This window comes from Oncorhynchus kisutch, linkage group LG6, assembly GCF_002021735.2.
Source record: "Oncorhynchus kisutch isolate 150728-3 linkage group LG6, Okis_V2, whole genome shotgun sequence".
Classification (NCBI taxonomy): domain Eukaryota; kingdom Metazoa; phylum Chordata; class Actinopteri; order Salmoniformes; family Salmonidae; genus Oncorhynchus; species Oncorhynchus kisutch.
Genome location: NC_034179.2, coordinates 81,688,439 through 81,697,504, shown reverse-complemented (window position 1 = coordinate 81,697,504; position 9,066 = coordinate 81,688,439). Strand labels below are relative to the sequence as shown.

Sequence of the window (9,066 nt, the reverse complement as noted above, 5' to 3'; positions counted from 1 at the left end):
AGTAATTCTGACTTATTATGACTGTCTGGGACCAGATGATCAGGAGAGAAGTAATTATGACTTATTATGACTGTCTGGGACCAGATGATCAGGAGAGAAGTAATTCGGACTTATTATGACTGTCTGGGATCAGATGATCAGGAGAGAAGTAATTATGACTTATTATGACTGTCTGGGACCAGATGATCAGGAGAGAAGTAATTCGGACTTATTATGACTGTCTGGGATCAGATGATCAGGAGAGAAGTAATTATGACTTATTATGACTGTCTGTGATCAGATGATCAGGAGGGAAGTAATTATGACTTATTATGACTGTCTGTGATCAGATGATCAGGAGGGAAGTAATTATGACTTATTATGACTGTCTGGGATCAGATGATCAGGAGAGAAGTTATGATTACTTATTATGACTGTCTGGGATCAGATGATCAGGAGAGAAGTTATGATTACTTATTATGACTGTCTGGGATCAGATGATCAGGAGAGAAGTTATGATTACTTATTATGACGGTCTGTGATCACTTGGGAGTATTAATTCCACACATATAATTATGGTAGAAATGTGAGAATTGCCCTGTTAATACTAGAATATTTACTGTACATAACATAGATATCAGTATTGCCAGTAATATGCTATTACTCAGCTATTTTCAGCTATACTGATCAAAGAGGGTTATCATTATCAGTGTTAGTCAAGCTAAAGTCTCTTGTCCCAATAACAACCATTCTCATTGAGGTGTATCTACATAAAGTCATACAGCATCATATCTCATGTCAGCCCAAGAAGTTGGCATGTACCTTCAGTCCATCATGGCTCCTGGCTGAGTATTCTGATTATTTGACCTAAAAAACATTATGTCCCTTGATAGCTTGAAATGCTGAGAAGTGCTTAAAATCCCTATTTGGACCGTGGGCTGGGCCATCCTAGAGGAAAGCAGACCTTATATAGCCTGGCCTACACTATATTTCAACTACCTGTATAAATAATGTGTAGATACATTTATTTGAGACAGCAGGCATTGCCATCTAGGCAGCTTCTACGGCCTAGTCCAGCCAAAGGACAAGGCAGTTGTCATTTTCTACAGTAAACACATTTGCAACTGTAAATGAAATCAAGAGGAAAGGGTCATCATAAATACAATGCAGTCTACAATTAACACGGTAGGTAGTAACCCCATAATAAGCCTACCATGAATAACTTGCAGATGAGAGACATGACTTGATTTACTACAGAACTTGAAATGCCCGGTAGCCTACGTCATGAGGCGTAGTCACTCACAGCCTCAAATTATGCGATGTCTAAACTCATTCTAGTAAAATCTCATGGGCTGGCTCGGGTTGACAAAGATTAGCAACGCCACATATAGGCTACAATGGAATGCTTCCCACTACAGTTGCCAACATTGCTGCAGTTTTCAATTATTTTGGTGTTGGTGTTTTGTCACATCGTTAGATAGGCCTACAGTACACACACGAAGGAAAATTATATTATCACGAAACCATGATTATGATTGATCCTAACGAGGTGCTGCGCGCTATCACTCGTCCGGACACCATGGCACATACCCTTTGGCGGTGGGCCGAGCCACAGTGGTCTGTCCCTATCGCACCACGCGTCTCCTCGCCTCCAGCACCACCCCCTCTCCTCCTCACACACTGCCTCTACCTTCCCCTCCCATCCCGGGGCTCTGCTCGGCTCTCTCTCCCCTCTCTACCACACATATACATCAGTATGTCTTTAGCACGGGTAGCGCTATACAGTCAGCGAGCAGAGAAGCCCGTTTAGTATTCCGAGCACAGGGGAAGAGAGGGAGGGAGGGGAGAGTGAAATACAAAGAAACAACGAGGGTGAGAAGACAGAAAACACATTCCAAGACAAGAAAATAGGAAAGAATGAGAGGGGAGCGGAGAGATACCATATTGTTCATTTCTCCCTCTCAGTCTACCCCTCCGCCTTATTCTTCAATCCCAGGTGCAGTATTTGAACCCATTTTCATGTCTTGGGGTAGAGGGCGGAATGTTGATTTTTAACGCGTCGCATCTGAAAAATAGGCTGGTGTTTAGATGAAAAGGGCAGGTAGGAGAGGGAGCAGTTTCGGATACAACATAGAGGTTTGATGATATTTCATTGTTGTCATATTAATACACGCCTATATGTCGTTATATAGGTTCGGCTACTCACCATAATATCCTGTGTGATCTTGTGTCACGTAAGTGTTATAGTCTATCTATACTGTAGCTATGTGCCACCTAACTGACTGTATATGTGTGTCCGGTTCAAATATAAATTGTATGCATATTTTGTGCAGTGATGTGCGAATGTAATCTATTCTAATTGAATGTATAGCCCATTGGTTCGAGCGTTATGGCATGCATATAGTAGCATATGTAGCCTACACTGTAGGTTATCTCTCGCGCAAGTGTGCAGTGTGCATAGCATGTATGTGGGTTTATATGTCTGTCGGGATGTAAGTCATTGCTCTCAGATAAATCCAACTTTTGAATGCATGTATAGGTGTATAGGGCGAAACACACACACACACACACACACACACACACACACACACACACACACACACACACACACACACACACACACACACACACACACTCACACTCACACTCACACTCACACTCACACTCACACTCACACTCACACACACATACACACACACACAGCATGAGTAAGACAGGGGAAACATGTAGGAGCTGAAACAAGTGTTATTCCCCTCCACCCCACCCCACCCCTCTCTCCTCTCCCTTCTCCCCACTCCCCCCATCAAAGGCACAGTGACTCTGGCTTTATGAGATAGACTTCCATAATTATGCAAATATGAATACGCTCATATGTAACCAAAGTCACAAGGATAGTCTCGATGGCTCACTGACTTTGGCGTAAATGTAAGTGAAGTATGAAGCGAGGGCTATCCACGTGCACTGTGTGGGTGGTGAGAATGTTGCCATCTTAGTATTGGACCAGTGAGCTGCTCTGCATATATGGATGTGCAGCTTCTTCCACCGGCTCTAGTCTGCACAGGAAGAGAGCGGAACCAGTATCCCAGGGTTCCTCACTGGCCTCTCGCTCAGCTTGGTGCTTGCGCTGTGTTTCCTGTGTGACGATATAGATAATTTAGACACTCGCGGGAGCAGGCCTGGAGCAGCAGAGAGCCCTGCATGCAGCACAGCAGACTTCAGTGTGTGTGTGTGTGTGTGTGTGTGTGTGTGTATGTGTGTGTGTGTGTGTGTTTATGTGATGATGTATGGACATAAACAGAATATTGAAACCTCCAACGTCGGATAGTTGTACTAAAAGCTTGCCTATGGGCTGTTACAGGCCAGCCTGGAGTAACCTAAAGGCTGAGTCGCAGGCAGCAAAGCTATTACCTTTAGTCAATAGACATTAATACAAGGTCTTCAATCTTGGCCTTGTATTTCTAGTGCCATCTCACAGCCAAATACAGGAAGCAGTCCTCTTTTGTAGCGGTAAAGGTATTTGGTAGTATCTATTTACCCTAGTGCATCAGTTTGACACAGTTGGATGAGCAGAGAGCACAGATGATATTGGCCCAGACAGACATGACGCTGTGATGCACTGGCCTCGATAGGTAGGAAGTGATGCAAAGGTCCATGCCAGTGCTATTGAGCAAAGGTCATGACCTCTGTGTGAGTCACGAAGGGCCCTGCATCCAGTAACTTCATGTCTTAAAGGATGAGTCTTGAGGTCGGAAGTGATAGTGTGCTTATAACACAAGCCCATGGAATACAGTAGAACAGACAGCACAGAACTGAGGAGAGGATGGTAGAGTAGAGGAGAGGATGGTTGAGTAGAGTAGGGGATTGTAGAGTAGAGTAGAGGATGGTAGAGTAGAGGAGAGGATGGTAGAGTAGAGTAGAGGATGGTTTGAGTAGAGTAGATAATGGTAGAGTAGAGGAGAGGATGGTAGAGTAGAGTAGAGGATGGTTGAGTAGAGGATGGTAGAGTAGAGTAGAGGATGGTAGGAGTAAAGGAGAGGATGGTAGAGTAGAGTAGAGGATGGTAGAGTAGAGGATGGTAGAGGAGAGGAGAGGATGGTAAAGTAGAGTAGAGGATGGTAGAGTAGTGTAGAGGATGGTAGAGTAGAGGAGAGGATGGTAGAGTAGAGGATGGTAGAGTAGAGTAGAGGATGGTTGAGTAGAGTAGATGATGGTAGAGTAGAGGATGGTAGAGTAGAGAAGAGGATGGTAAGGAGAGGATGGTAGAGTAGAGTAGAGTAGAGGATGGTAGAGTAGAGTAGAGTAGAGTAGGAGATGGTAAAGGAGAGTAGAGGATGGTAAAGTAGAGTAGAGAAGAGGATGGTAAAGGAGCGGAGAGGATGGATAGAGTAGAAGAGAGGATGGTTAAAGTAGAGTAGAGGATGGTAGAGTAGAGAAGAGCATGGTAAAGGAGAGGATGGTAGAGTAGAGGACGAGGATGGTTAGAGTAGAGTAGAGTATGGTAGAGTAGAGGAAGAGGATGGTAGAGTAGAGGAGAGGATGGTAGAGTAGAGGATGGTAGAGTAGAGTAGATGATGGTAAAGGAGAGGATGGTAGAGTAGAGGAGAGGATGGTAGAGTAGATGGAGAGTATGGTAGAGTAGAGGAAGAGGGATGTAGAGTAGAGTAGAGTAGAGTAGAGGATGGTAGAGTAGAGGATGGTAGAGTAGAGTAGATGATGGTAATGGAGAGGAGAGGATGATAGAGTAGAGGATGGTAGAGTAGAGTAGATGATGGTAAAGGAGAGGATGGTAGAGTAGAGGAGAGGATGGTAGAGTAGAGGAGAGGATGGTAGTGTAGAGAAGAGGATGGTAGAGTAGAGGAGAGGATGGTAGAGTAGAGGATGGTAGAGGAGAGGAGAGGATGGTAAAGTAGAGTAGAGGATGGTAGAGTAGTGTAGAGGGATGGTAGAGTAGAGGAGAGGATGGTAGAGTAGAGATGGTAGAGTAGAGTAGAGGATGGTGAGTAGAGTAGATGATGGTAGAGTAGAGGATGGGAGAGTAGAGAAAGGATGGTAAAGGAGAGGATGGTAGAGTAGAGTAGAGTAGAGGGATGGTAGAGTAGAGTAGAGTAAGTAGAGGATGGTAAAGGAAGAGGTAGAGGATGGTAAAGATAGAGTAGAGAAAGAGGATGGTAAAGGAGCGGAGAGATGGTAGAGTAGAAGAGAGGATGTAAGTAGAGTAGAGGATGGTATGATAGAGAAGAGCATGTAAAGGATGAGGATGGTAGAGGTAGAGGGAGAGGATGGTAGAGTAGAGTAGAGTATGGTAGAAGTAGAGGAGAGGATGTAGAGTAGAGGGAGGATCGTGAGTAGATGATGGGTGAGAGTTAGAGTAGATGATGGTAAAGGAGAGGATAGGTGAGGAGCGTAGAGGATGGTAGAGTAGAGGAGAGTATGGTAGAGTAAGAGGAGAGGATTGGTTAGGTAGAGTAGAGGATGGTAGAGTAGAGGATGGTAGAGTAGAGTAGATGATGGTAATGGAGAGGAGAGAGGATGATAGAGTAGAGGATGGTAGAGTAGAGTAGATGATGGTAAAGGAGAGGATGGTAGAGTAGAGGAGAGGATGGTAGAGTAGAGGAGAGGATGGTAGTGTAGAGAAGAGGATGGTAGAGTAGAGGAGAGGATGGTAGAGTAGAGAAGAGGATGGTAGAGTAGAGGAGAGTATGGTAGAGTTGAGGAGAGGATGGTAGAGTAGAGGAGATGATGGTATAGTAGAGTAATGGATGGTAGAGTAGAGGAGAAGATGGTAGAGTAGAGGAGAGCATGGTAGAGCAGAGGAGAAGATGGTAGAGTAGAGGAGGGGATGGTAGAGGAGAGGAGAGGATGGTAGAGTAAAGTAGAGGATGGTAGAGGANGTTAGAGCAGAGGAGCAGATGGTAGAGTAGAGGAGGGGATGGTAGAGGAGAGGAGAGGATGGTTAGAGTAGAGTAGAGGATGGTAGAGGAGAGGAGAAGATGGTTAGATTAGGAGGAGGATGGTAGAGGAGAGGAGAAGATTGAGAGTAGAGTAGAGGATGGTAGAGGAGAGGAGAGGATTGGTAGAGTTAGAGGAGAAGATGGTAGAGTAGAGTAGAGGATGGTAGAGGAGAGGAGAGGATGGTAGAGTAGAGGATAGAAGATGGTAGAGTAGAGTAGAGGATGGTAAGCGTAGAGGACGTAGAGGAGAGTAGGGGATGTAGAGGAGCAGTATAGGATGGTAGAGGAGAGTAGAGGATGGTAGAGGAGAGTAGAGGATGGTAGAGGAGAGTATAGGATGGTAGAGGAGAGTAGGATGGTAGAGGAGAGGAGAAGATGGTAGATTATAGGGAGAGGATGGTAGAGTAGAGGAGAAGATTGTAGAGTAGAGTAGAGGATGTAGAGGAGAGGAGAGGATGGTAGAGTAGAGGAGAAGATGGTAGAGTAGAGTAGAGGATGGTAGCGTAGAGTAGAGGACTGTAGAGGAGCAGTAGAGGATGGTAGAGGAGAGTATAGGATGGTAGAGGAGAGTAGAGGATGGTAGAGGAGAGTAGAGGATTGGTAGAGGAGAGTATAGGATGTAGAGGAGAGTAGAGGATGTAGAGGGAGGTAGAGGATGGTATAGAGGAGAGTATAGGATGGTAGAGGAGAGTATAGGATGGTAAGAGGAGAGTAGAGGATGGTAGGAGTAGAGGAGAGGATGGTAGAGTAAGGAGTATAGGATGGTAGAGAAGAGTAGAGGATGGTAGAGGAGAGTAGAGGATGGTAGAGGAGAGTCGTAGAGGAGGTAGAGGAGAGTATAGGATGGTAGAGGAGAGTATAGGATGGTAGAGGAAGTAGAGGATGGTAGAGGATGGTTAGAGGAGAGTAGAGGATGGTAGAGGAGAGTATAGGATGGTAGGGAGAGTATAGCGATGGTAGAGGAGAGTAGAGGATGGTAGAGTAGAGGAGAGGATGGTAGAGTAGAGTAGAGGATGGTAGAGGAGAGTATAGGATGGTAGAGGAGAGTAGAGGATGGTAGAGGAGAGTAGAGTAGAGGAGAGGATGGTAGAGTAGAGGAGAGGATGGTAGAGTAGAGGAGAGGATGGTAGAGTAGAGTAGAGGATGGTAGAGTAGAGGAGAGGATGGTAGAGTAGAGGAGAGGATGGTAGAGTAGAGGAGAGGATGGTAGAGTAGAGGAGAGGATGGTAGAGGAGAGTAGAGGATGGTAGAGGAGAGTAGAGGATGGTAGAGTAGAGGAGAGGATGGTAGAGTAGAGGAGAGGATGGTAGAGTAGAGGAGAGGATGGTAGAGGAGAGGAGAGGATGGTAGAGTAGAGGAGAGGATGGTAGAGTAGAGGTATAGGATGGTAGAGTAGAGGAGAGGATGGTAGAGTAGAGGAGAGGATGGTAGAGGATGGTAGAGGAGAGTAGAGGATGGTAGAGGAGAGTAGAGGATGGTAGAGGAGAGTAGAGGATGGTAGAGGAGAGTATAGGATGGTAGAGTAGAGGAGAAGATGGTAGAGTAGAGTAGAGGATGGTAGAGGAGAGGAGAGGATGGTAGAGGAGAGTATAGGATGGTAGAGGAGAGTATAGGATGGTAGAGGAGAGTAGAGGATGGTAGAGTAGAGGAGAGGATGGTAGAGTAGAGTATAGGATGGTAGAGGAGAGTATAGGATGGTAGAGGATGGTAGAGGAGAGTAGAGGATGGTAGAGGAGAGTATAGGATGGTAGAGGAGAGTATAGGATGGTAGAGGAGAGTAGAGGATGGTAGAGTAGAGGAGAGGATGGTAGAGTAGAGTATAGGATGGTAGAGGAGAGTATAGGATGGTAGAGGATGGTAGAGGAGAGTATAGGATGGTAGAGGAGAGTAGAGGATGGTAGAGGAGAGTAGAGGATGGTAGAGGAGAGTATAGGATGGTAGAGGAGAGTAGAGGATGGTAGAGGAGAGGAGAAGATGGTAGATTAGAGGAGAGGATGGTAGAGTAGAGGAGAAGATGGTAGAGTAGAGTAGAGGATGGTAGAGGAGAGGAGAGGATGGTAGAGTAGAGGAGAAGATGGTAGAGTAGAGTAGAGGATGGTAGCGTAGAGTAGAGGACTGTAGAGGAGAGTAGAGGATGGTAGAGGAGAGTATAGGATGGTAGAGGAGAGTAGAGGATGGTAGAGTAGAGGAGAGGATGGTGGAGGAGAGTATAGGATGGTAGAGGAGAGTAGAGGATGGTAGAGTAGAGTAGAGGATGATAGAGTAGAGGAGAGGATGGTAGAGGAGAGTATAGGATGGTAGAGGAGAGTAGAGGATGGTAGAGTAGAGTAGAGGATGATAGAGTAGAGGAGAGGATGGTAGAGGAGAGGAGAGGATGGTAGAGTAGAGGAGAGGATGGTAGAGTAGAGGAGAGGATGGTAGAGTAGAGGAGAGGATGGTAGAGGAGAGTAGAGGATGGTAGAGGAGAGTATAGGATGGTAGAGGAGAGTATAGGATGGTAGAGGAGAGTAGAGGATGGTAGAGGATGGTAGAGGAGAGTAGAGGATGGTAGAGGAAGTATAGGATGGTAGAGGAGAAGTATAGGATGGTAGAGGAGAGTAGAGGATGGTAGAGTAGAGAGAGAGGATGGTAGAGTAGAGTAGAGGATGGTAGAGGAGAGTATAGGATGTAGAGGAGAGTTAGAGGATGGTAGAGGAGAGTAGAGTAGAGGAGAGGATGGTAGAGTAGAGGAGAGGATGGTAGAGTAGAGGAGAGGATGGTAGAGTAGAGTAGAGGATGGTAGAGTAGAGGAGAGGATGGTAGAGTAGAGGAGAGGATGGTAGAGTAGAGGAGAGGATGGTAGAGTAGAGGAGAGGATGGTAGAGGAGAGTATAGGATGGTGGAGGAGAGTAGAGGATGGTAGAGTAGAGGAGAGGATGGTAGAGTAGAGGAGAGGATGGTAGAGTAGAGGAGAGGATGGTAGAGGAGAGGAGAGGATGGTAGAGTAGAGTAGAGGAGAGGATGGTAGAGTAGAGTATAGGATGGTAGAGTAGAGGAGAGGATGGTAGAGTAGAGGAGAGGATGGTAGAGGATGGTAGAGGAGAGTAGAGGATGGTAGAGGAGAGTAGAGGATGGTAGAGGAGAGTAGAGGATGGTA

The 9,066-nt window shown here is 45.8% G+C and overlaps 1 protein-coding gene across 2 annotated transcripts in view; it reads left to right on the top strand.

Annotated features, from left to right (window-relative positions):
• Positions 1-1,706: 1,706 nt before the first annotated feature.
• Positions 1,707-9,066, top strand: part of LOC109886463 (synaptotagmin-C-like) — a 48,242-nt gene continuing 40,882 nt past the window's right edge. The window contains exons 1-2 of one of the 2 annotated variants that reach the window (XM_031827909.1): positions 1,707-1,975; positions 2,172-2,213. The gene's annotated coding sequence lies outside the window, so the exon portion shown is untranslated. The remainder of the gene's footprint in view (positions 1,976-2,171; positions 2,214-9,066) is intronic. The other variant, XM_031827910.1, reaches the window with a different exon arrangement.